Source organism: Adiantum capillus-veneris, chromosome 6 (assembly GCF_014529385.1).
Source record: "Adiantum capillus-veneris isolate H3 chromosome 6, ASM1452938v2, whole genome shotgun sequence".
Taxonomy (NCBI): Eukaryota; Viridiplantae; Streptophyta; class Polypodiopsida; order Polypodiales; family Pteridaceae; genus Adiantum; species Adiantum capillus-veneris.
The window spans coordinates 114,108,507-114,120,087 of NC_140936.1; the positions used below are offsets into that span (position 1 = coordinate 114,108,507).

Genomic DNA, 11,581 nt, shown 5'->3' on the forward strand with positions numbered 1-11,581 from the left:
CTCCTCATCAAGACTATGCTCAAAACCACTTGAATTTCCATCTACATCATCATAACCTCAAGTTTGTTAGCTTTGGGGCATCATCAACCTTTACCTGCGAAGATGGACTTGCATTTTCTGTCAACACATTCTCCTTTACATCAGCCCCAATATAGTGTTTTAGATCATCATACCAACTCGCCATCTCATCAAAAACAACATCCCTGCTCACCCTCAATTGACGCGTGACAAGATTGTAACATTTGTACCCTTTTTGCTCAAGAGAGTACCCAATGAAAACACATTTTTCAGCGTTGGGATCAAGCTTAGTTCATAGCTCATCTGGCACATGCACATAAGCAATACATCCAAACACTTTTAAGTGTGCCAAATTAGGTTTTCTTCCAGAAAACTTCTCCTCAGGCGTCATATCATGTACTGCAGCAGTAGGAGTCCTGTTCGTGATATACACAGCTATAGACACAACTTCAGCCCAATAACAATGGGGCATGTTCTTCTCAGACATTAACACTCTTGCAACTTCTGCAATGTGCCGGTTCTTCCATTTAGCAACACTCTTTTGCTACGGAGTATACCTGCATGAAAACTGCCTCTGAATTTCATGCTTTTTCAGAAAACTACTAAACTCATTAAAGAAGTATTCTCCCCCTCCATCTGACCTCAAGCACTGTAAATGTTTCCCTGTCTATTTTTCAGCCATAGCCTTGAAATTTTGAAAGTGAGTAAACACCTCACTCTTCTCCTTCATAAAGTATACCCATACCTTGCGAGTATGATCATCAATGAAGGTAACATAAAACCTGCATCCACTCATCGATACAGTCTTTGTTAGACCCCATACATATGAGTGCACCAATTCTAACACATTTCTGGTCACATGTTTATCATGTGGAAATGGACCGTTCGCTTTCTTTCCAAGCTGGCATGCTTCACAAACCTTTTGCATATCAACAACCTTAAACATCGGCAAACCTGTTACAAGTTCTCGGCTTTGCATTGTTTTCAGCCTTTGCACATTTACATGTCCCATTCTTTTATGCCATATTTCCACATCTACAACAACACCTGAACCTTGTGCAAACATTACAGCATTCATCTCAGGCACATTTACATCAAGAGTAAACATTCTACCCACCTTCTGTACTTGTGCAACCAGCTTCCCATTCTTCTTGTATTCTTCTACGTACAAACCATCTACATTGAATCTTACCTACAAACCCTGCTCAACCATTCGCCCAACAGAAACCAAGTTCTTTGTGATGTTGGGAACATGAAGTACATCAGCCAAGTACTTTACATTGCCATCCTATAATGACAATGGCACATTCCCTGTATGCGCAATAGGATGTGCGGTATCATCCCTAGTCTCCACATAACTAGGATGGTTCAAGGTCTGTAATTCCTTGAACCATTCTCCATGGCTGGTCATGTGATTCGAAGCACCCGAATCCACATACCATACATTTTCACTGCATTTTGATGCATTTGCAGACATAGTGTTCATCATGTGTTGCATCACAAATAGCCTCTCTGAATCATCTGTATTCCTATTGGTAGATGCATAATTGTTTTGTTGTCTTCTACCACCCTAATTTCTTGATGGACAGTCATGCTCAAATTGACCTGTTCCTCCACAACCCCAACATTCTCTGTTATTGGTTTCTGCATTATTTCTCTGGAAATTTTTGCAACCTCTCCAACTGCCTCTGGACTGTCCACGTCCATGTGTGTTTGATCCCTGTGCATCATTTGACTGCTGTTGTTGTTGATTTTGACTCCGGTTGCCTCGGCCACGGCCTCATCCTTGACCTGCACCACGTCCTCTACCTCTACCTCTGTTTGAGTAGAAGACCTGCTCAAAATTATTTTTGCCTTGTGAAGAAGATGAGTCTTCACCAAGGTTCTTTTCCTCAACAATCAAATATGCAAAACTAGGAATGTTTTCCCTAGTATGAATAGAGGTCTTGAACTGCATATATGCAGGCATCAAGCCATGCAAGCATACCTCTACTTTGTCATCATCCTCAATTGTAACACCAATAGAGGCAAGAGATTCGCATATGCCTTTGATCTTTAGGGTGTAGTCATTGATTGACAGGTTCTCCTTCTTGACATTCTTCAATTGTAACTTCCTTACCTTTGTATTAGTAGTATCAAACGATACTAACCTTTCCCAAGCCTCCTTTGGTGAAGTGGCATCTTGAATGTGCCCCCAATCATGCTATCATGTATGTTGAAAGATAGCCAATACATCACCTTACTTGCTCCTTGATTCTAGTCCTTGAATGCCTTCACTTGCGCAGCACTGGCATTCTCCTCAGGTAACTCTGGTGCATCTTCTTGGTCACCATCTATGTACTCCCAGTAGCCTTTACCCATCAAAAAGTTGGTCATTCTAAACTTCCAAGCATGGAAGTTGTTCTTATCCAAATTCTCACTGACAACCTGGTTAAGTCCATCATTGTTAGCCATTTCTGCAACTAGTCAGAATTCTGCACAATGTACTCAGTTGTCTATAGCAGTACCCAATACTAGTATGTCACTGCCAATCACCACAATATGCATACATACACCAAATAACACCTGCAACACTCTTGTGCAGTGTGTACACTATCTGTATGCCCAAATCTGATGTCTGCACTCCAAAAATTAGGAACCTGCAGAAACTCAAAACTTATTACCCGAGAGCACGCGAACACACTCTATCTAAAAAACAGAGGCCGAACGCGCTCGAAATGCAAAAACGCCCGCAAAATTGTAGACCTAAAGGTCTACACACAACACCAAGCTGCACACACTTGTGATGGAAGCTCCTCAATCTGAGCTTCTTGTAGGCTTCTCCTGGATGGCCACTACCAAAGGTGTAGTAGAACACACGGGGGAAGAGATGGTGATGCTCTTGCCCTAGCTATGCTTCTTCGGCTACTTGTGCTTGCTTCTCACAGCTCCTCAGCCACGCCAGGCTCTGATACCATGAAAAAAGAGAGAGGAGGAAAGAGTTTGAGCTCTTGCAAGCACACACACACAAAACCCTAGAATGGAGTACACAAGAAAGGAGGCTGAAATCTTCTTCTTCTTCTTCACCACATAACCAAAATGATAATAAGGTCTACAAGTATAAAAGAGACTACAACATAAGTAGTAGTATGTACAACGGTCAATGTGAAATCGCTAGTGAGTGAGCTGGCAAGATAGTTATGCCATCACTCTCGATAGGTAGACCCGTCGGTGAAGTGCAGCTGTAGTATCACTGGCAAAGATCCTCGTATCCGCTACCACGTGCCAGTGATGAATGTAGGTGGGGAAATCAGCCAGGTGGACCATGGGATGAGCTTGAAATCTCAACAAGGTAAACCTTGATATTGTGTGTTGTCTACATAATAGACAATCTACATAGTTTTCAAGCCATTTAGGGCGCGCCCTTCGTGTGCTTGAAGGTTTTCGTAGAGAACTTCTTGGAGACCTCGACTTTGCCTGCACTTCAACAATATCACCAAGTTTTTCTTTGTTTTGGTGTTTTTAGGACTACTTGAACCTCAACAGGTCGCTTCGGTGTATTTTGTGTCTTCATAGGTCATTTTTCAGACTTTCGACAATGTTTGACAATGACACGTACATTTTGCATGTTGGCTATTGAAGACAAACTTGATGAAACTAATTATCCATTGTGGGCATATATTGATGTGACATGTATTGGTGTTAAAGGGTGTATGGAATATTGTTGTTGAGACAAAATTTGTGGCTATGGATGAAATGTATCTGGATGTATAGTGGGATCTCTTTGCTTTGATCGAGTAGGGAGGAGGAGTATATATCAAAGGAATTCGATGCATTTTTTGTTGAACGATGGATAAAACACCAATGTAAAATGCCCTACACACCTCAACAAAATGGTGTAGTTGAGAGAAAAAATAGGTCTCTCATGGAGATGGCACAATTCATGGTCAAGAGTCAAGCATTACCAAATGTATTTTGGCTTGAGTGCTAAATAAGTGTCCCATTCAGGCTGAAGTATATTATGCCTTATGAGGGTCGGCATGGTTGGAAGCCCCCTGTTTCTCACCTGCATGTGTTTGGTCGTGTGGCTGACGCTCTTGTACCTGAGCAACAATGCAGCAAGTTGCATGATAAGGCAGTTAAATGCATCTTTGTTGGCTATAGTGCTGAAAGTAAAGTCTATAGATTGTATTGTCCACAAACTAAGGATGTTGTGTAGCCATTTCTTTTGTATACTAGACCAAAAAATGTAAGCTCACGTGACATTTATGATACTTTGTTGCCTTTGTTTAATAGTGCACAACCATATGTAGAGCCTTGTGAGGCTCATGTAGAGGCAAGTAATCAGCCTATGCAGGTTCATGATCAGCCCATAGATCATATATTGATGATCTAGATTTGGAAGATGTTGTTAATGAGGAGAGGACAGAAAATGTTAAGTCTAGAAGTATGCCAAAAGGCTAGTGTAGACTTTGTGTGATAGTAAATTGGCTACTCCTTTGCCCAATTGTACTCATTCTATTTCTCATCATGCATTTTACACGTATGATTCTTATGCATTTGTTGTGTCTAATATGTGTGATGAAGAAGGACCTGTTTCGTTTTATCAAGCACATAATTTAAAAAATTGGATGGTTGTAATGTAGACAGAGTATGATGCAATTGTCAAGAATGACACATGGTACTTGACTAATTTTCCCCCAGGAAAAATTTTTATTGGTACCAAGTGGGCTTATAAGCTGAAACAGAAACCAAATGGTAGCATTGATCACTACAAGGCTAGGCTTGTTGCAAAAGGTTATGCTCAAGAGAAGGGTATTGATTTGGATGAGACTTTTGCTCCCACTTGTTGTATGACTACTATTCATAGTATCTGTGCGTTGGCAGCTGATAATGGTTGGAATGTACATCAGTTGGACATTAAGACTGCATGTTTGAATGGCGATTTGCATGAAGAGGTGTATGTATCGCAACCTTGTGGCTTTGTTCATAAAGGGACAGAGAAAAAGGTATGTAGGTTGAAGAAAGCATTCCATAGTTTAAAACAAGCTCCTCATTCTTGGTATGAAAAGATACATGCATATATTGACTGCACATGGTTTTTCCAATAGTCCAACTGAAAGTACCCTCTATGTGAAGAGGGATGGTGACATGTATCCTTTGTCATCGTTCTCTATGTTGATGACATGCTACTCACTGGGCCAAATGAGAGACATGTCGCTGATTTAAAGGTAGAATTGAATTCAACCTTTAAGATGTAGGACTTGGGAATTACTTGGGCATTCAGTTTCAGCAGTGTGAGGATGGCAGTATTGCTTTGTTGCAAAGAAAGTATATTGAGATATTGCTACATAGTTTTGGGCATGAGGACTACAAACTTGTTGCTACACCTATGGAGACAAGGTTACATCTCAGTATTCATGATCATTAGGGGAAGGTTGGGAACTATAGGGGGCCTTTTATTTGGCAGTTTAAGGAAATTCTTAAAACTCTAATCATGCTTTGACCAATGCTAGAGTGGTGAGGATTCTAGCCTGAAGGTGCCTAGGAAAAAGCCATTTTCTTTCCTATTTTTAAAAAAGAAATTGCAGATTCTCCTGGATTTTACTATGGTAACTCCCCTTCTCTCATGGGATTTGAATTTCAGGTCCTATTCCCTCCCTCTCTCTCTTACTTTTTCCCTCCCTCATGGATTTGAATTTCAATTATTCCTCCCTCTCTCTCTTACTTTTTCCCTCCCAGGTTTCAGATCTGCATTTTATCTCTACACTCTCTCTCTAAAATGAGTTTCTCTCATCTCCCTGCCTTCTCTTCATCATGTTTCCTCCTCTCTCTTACTTTTTCCCTCTCAAAGTTACAAATCTGCTTTTTCACCTCTTTGCTACCTCCATATCCATCTATGGAGGTCTCCATCTCTGCACACTCTCTCTATATCTTTCTTCCATATTTGTCCAACTTTCCCTCTTCTACATCCATATCTAACTTTCTTTCTATCTCAGCACATTGACTATCCACATTGCTCCCTCTCCCTTCTTTGTATCTACCTTTTGCCATGGCCCCTCTTGAAGACATCACCAATACAGTAGGAAAGTTTCACTTACACATCGATCTCGAATGAGAATACTCTACTTTACGTAGTGCTCGATCGACTCATAACGTCCCAAATGATTTGCATCAACTCCGAATGCAAGGTCACAAGGGTATTGATTTGTGGACAGATGGCTCTCTCTATCCAAGGGATCTTCTCTCAGGTGCTCCACTTTCTTTTCAAAACACTACAATGCTCCTTTGATTTATTGGTGATGGTTATAATGGCTTGCTTGGTTACTGCATGCAATTGCATTCCCTCTTCTTGGATGAGGCCCAAAAAAGGATTGCATTGGAATCTTCATTTCAACATGTCCAATGCAAGTACAGAGAGGATGTGAACAACTTGAATCAAAAGTGCACAGAGGATGTGAAGAACTTGCATCAAAAGGTGGTTGACCTCATGAAGCAACTAGAAGTGCAGCGTAGGACCTCCAAAGAGCGGTTTAGTTCATTTGTTCGTGTCACTGATGACTATGTGCATCTTCAAAAATCCACACAGAATACGAGGTGTCGTATTGATCACCTAACTCACCTTCCTTTAGGGTCCAAAGCAAGGAAGCGTAAACGACAATCATTGGAGCTGCTTGCCACCAAGGGCGGAGCAAGAAAGAGGCGACTATGAGCAACCGGGTATTTTCTTACATTTACATTATGCTATCAGTGTTATGGACAAGGGAGAAAGTAATTTTCCTGTTTTATTTGCAGGTATTTAGCCAATGCAATGATGGGCTATGGTGTTGGGGCTATTCTAGCATGTGCTAGTCTATTACAGCATGTTGTCAAGGTGAAAGATACTTAGCAGATGGTAAAAGACTCATCCAATGAGAAGAAAACCAAATTATTAGGATTACATTTCTTTAATGAGCTTAAGGATTTGGTTACTCCTCGACAAATGATGGAGACATTTGATGCAGTAGGTGTTAGTAGAAAAGGCTATGAAACAATTTATGGATTGATTACTATGGCGCACAGGTCTAGAGGACTTATCCGACCTTTGCTCCCAACCCCTTACAGCATAACTATGGCAAACGAATGTGCAAACTTAGATGTTGCAAGCATGTAAGGGGGCTTCAAGTGTGTCCGGGACACTTTGCCACTGTCAAAGACGAAGAGCTTTGAATACAATGGCTTCAACAATGTTTCATTAGGAATGCAATGGAAAAGTTATCTTTGTTCTAAAGCTAGATGAATGCCAGATTGTGAAGGGCCATCGACTTGCAAGAGTGAGCTTAACACTCATGAACAGAGCTCTACGAGGTAGAGATGTAGCTAAACATCAAGGTGTCCATGATGAAGAGGAAGGGAATTTTGAAGTTGAGGAAGGGCATGCTTCTGATAATACAGGCTTCAGAGTTCAAACAACATGGAAGAAGAAGCAAGGGTAGGAGTGCTATGGTGTCCAATCCGAGAAAAACATTTGGTGGCCGGCAGCATTTGAGCTCCTACACGAGACACATGACACACTCACATGGTATTTTAATCAAACATGCATTGCAGACATAATCTCCCAGCACACTGAAGGGAAAAAGCTTCATGTAATAGGCATAGGAAGCTTTGAGGTTGAATGGCACATGGCAGGTGACTTGAAGATGTTGAAGTGCATGCTAGGCTGCAAACTTGGTGCAAACACCATGTTCCCATGTATATATTGTTGCCACACGAAAGAGGATCCAAGTCCTAAACACAAGGGGTCTCAAATGGCAACCACAGGCACAAAGGGCAAGGGTGGCAAGAGTACCATTGGTAAGGGTGGTACCGAGGGTAAGCCTCAGGCTACAAAACTAAAGGGCAGTCAAATTTGTACCACCAAAAAGGTCTCCATGTAGTGGTTTAATGGCATACTGAGTTGTGTGGCACCTAATCGTGACCAGGAGGACAAGCACTGGAAACCAACTTTAAATATTCCGCTCACCCGTGTCCATGTTTGTTCATGGCATGCAAGGTTTAGAGTTCTTGACAAACTATTGAAGCTTCATGTGAATTATGCTTGAAATATGGAGCCAGAAGAAAGACGTGAACAATCTATAAGCACTTTGGAAGAGATTCTATCAGGTGTGGGATTGCATGGTGGAGGAGTAACCCTTACAATGGACACCAAAGCCTCAGGCTCAATGCAAAACAATCCTTGCAGAATCTGTATGGGCGGAGCCAAGGCAAGACATCTCCTATCCAACCATACAAATACACAATGCCACACCGAGTTCGAAATATGGAAGAAAATTTGTGATGTAACCATGTATAAGGGAAATGATGTAGCACTTGGCCTCAAACGTGCGTGGGAATCACTAGACATCATGGTTAGACTATTAGAGAGGGCTAAGCTCAGCAATAATGAAACAAGTGCATTGAAATTAGCAATCAGCATATTCACAGAGCTTATGGTCGATGCATGGGGAGAAATTCACATCACACATTACATGGTAATTTTATGGTAATTATGTTTCTTGTTCTCTATTTCTTGTTCTCTGGGTCTCATTCATTTAATTGTAGCATATATTGTATGCCCATGCATCCTATTTTCTGAACGAGTATGGATCGCTTGCTCTTTGGAGCACCCAAGGCATGGAGCGATTACTAATCCTGTAAGAAATAGCTGAATTTCGCTTAAAATCTTGCTAATCTTAAGGGTTTATGCATACCCATGCATAACCATTGATTTAAGTGTTAGATGCTAAATTTTTAGGAAGTTTCATCAAATCATTTATAATACATAAGACATAAGCATTAATTACTCATTAAGAGAGAGAATAAATAAGAGAGATGCATTTAATGCATGAAAATTGAGTTAATTTGACAAAATTACCTTGATTAGGGCTTGATCTTCTTTACTCCACACTTGATGATGCTTGGACCTTGGCTCTTGTGAGAGAGAACAAGTGTAAGTGTATCTAAATGAAATGGGATGCTTGTTTATATAGGAAAGAGAGGAGAGATGAGGCCATGTGTATTTCCCATCTTCAAAATCTGGCAAGTTAGAATAAAAAATGGAACTTCAAGAATTTTACCCTATCTGATCTTTGCTTGCACCACGTGTGAGCTTGTGGAGCAAGACCTGGTCATGAGCCATCCCTTCCACCATTCATTTTCCACATTTTTCATCAAGTTGCGGGATGACTATGACTCACATGTGGTGGATTTTCTCGGGCTACTGTGGTGCTATTTAAATTTTGGAAAGCATATAGTGGAGATTATCCCAAGCCTGACATGATAAATTATAAACATCCTCGGCCTTTTGTTAGGAAATAAGACGTAGCTAAATAGATAATTGAGTAGATTACTTAATGGAGAGAGACAGATTTATATACACGAGATTATAGAGTAGAGAGAGAGAGAGAGAGTACACACGATATACGTGGTTCACCCAATGTGGGCTACGTCCACGAGAAAGCAGCCACTCAATGGCTTTAGTACTTCAAAACAAGAAGTAGTTTACAAAGGGATTATACCCTTAATGGAGCTCCCCCCTTGCTTCACTCTCACCACCTCACACTCACCTTGTTGCATCAACTTCACACTATGAAATGTGTGTAGAAATGGCCTCCTTTTATAGGCCAAAAGGGCTGCCCTCTCTTATGAGAGACAGCCATGTGTAGCCGCCCTTGTGCGAATAAGTCCAAATCGGACCCTCCAATCCGCCCATGTGTGGCCGCCCTTGAGAAGACAAGTCCGTTTTTGAATTCGGCCACCAGCCACCGGCCATTGACTTCTGACCACCGGCCATCGGCCATTGACTACCGGCCACCGGCCAACCGACCGGTTGTTTTCCGACCACTTTCCGGCCGCCGGCCGGCCATAATATTCTGGCGAAAAAGAATATTCCGGCGAAAAAAAAAGTCTCGGGGGCCTCCGCCCCCGAGGCCTTTAAAGTTGCCCCTGATTCTTGTCCGTGAAAATTTTGGTTTCCGGTGAGTGATTTTCCTTCACGCACGATGGCTTCTCCTCATAATGGGGGCCTTACAAATGTGCGCTTTTACCACAGAAAATTACAAGGGTAAATCAGGCTCCATACTTAACAATCTCCCACTTGGAGACTGATCTCCAAACCAAACCTGTGACTGCTTTCCATTCTGGCTTCTTATCCTTGAATGCCGATTGAAGATGAGCAAAAGCTCAACTTCTCCTTGTTGACCACCTTTGTAAACATGTCTGCAGGATTTTCACTTGTATGCACCTTTCCTAGCTTTAGTTGTCCCTCTTCCAAAAGAGTGCGTATGAAGTGATTTCTCACCTCAATGTGCTTTGTCCTTGAATGAAAGATTGAGTTCTTTGCAAGATGGATAGCGCTTTGGCTATCACTGTACAAGACACAATTGTCTTGTTTGAATCCAAGCTCTTCTAAGAATCTGTGAAGCCACATCATTTCTTTGCTTGCCTCCGTCATTGCTACATACTCTGCTTCCGTGGTAGAAAGTGAAACCACTTTCTACAGCTTTGAAGCCCAGCTTACTGTTGTGCCTCCAACCGTGAACACATAGCCAGTAGTGCTCCTTCGAGTATCTTTGTCACCTACCATATCTGCATCAGCATACCCTTCTAGAAAAATATCAATTCCTCCAAAATACAAAGCATTTGTTGTTGTCCCTTTTAGATACCTAAGTATCTACTTCACAGCTTGCCAATGCTCTTTACCTGGGTTGTCCATGAACCTACTCACAACTCCCACTGCATGTGCAATGTCTGGCCTTGTCCAGACCATAGCATACATTAGAGAACCTACCGTTGCAGCATATGGAACTTTAGACATATAGGCTATCTCCTCTTGTGTCTTTGGACACATATCCTTCGTTAGTTTAAAATGACCAGCCAAAGGTGTAGAAACTGGTTTTGCATTTTGCATTGCAAACCTTTCTAGTACCTTCTTGATGTAATCTTCTTGAGATAGCTTTATTGTCTTCTTCGTCCTGTCCCTTGATATTTTCATACCAAGTATCCTCTTTGCAACACCTAAATCTTTCATTGAAAAAGATTTGGATAGCTCCTCTTTTAGGTCTTTGATGTCCTGCATGTTAGCACTTGCAATCAACATGTCATCAACATACAACATTAGGATGATGAATTTCCCATGTCCCAAATTCTCCGTGTAGACGCAGTGATCCGAGTTGCATCTTGTGAATCCATGATCCAACATCCATCGATCAAACTTCAAGTACCATTGTCTTGATGCTTGCTTTAAACCATACAAGCTCTTCTTTAATCTGCAAACCATTTTCTCCTTACCTTTTACTTCATACCCCTTTGGTTGAAGCATGTAGATTTCCTCCTCTAAGTCACCGTGAGGGAATGCCGTATTTACATCCATTTGCTCGAGATTTAGATCATGAGCAGCCACAAGGCTTAAGATAAGCCTAATTGAGTTCATTTTTACAACAGGAGAAAATATTTCATTGAAGTCAATACCTTTCTTTTGAGAAAAACCTTTTACCAAAAGCCTAGACTTGTACCTTTTCTTCCCACCTTCTTCTTCCTTTAGCTTGTACACCCATTTGTTTTGAAG

General features: G+C 41.4%; 1 pseudogene; it reads right to left on the reverse strand.

Moving 5' to 3' along the window:
• Positions 1–310: 310 nt before the first annotated feature.
• LOC147456110 (uncharacterized) lies at positions 311–2,472 on the reverse strand (annotated as a pseudogene).
• Between the last annotated feature and the right edge of the window lie 9,109 nt (positions 2,473–11,581).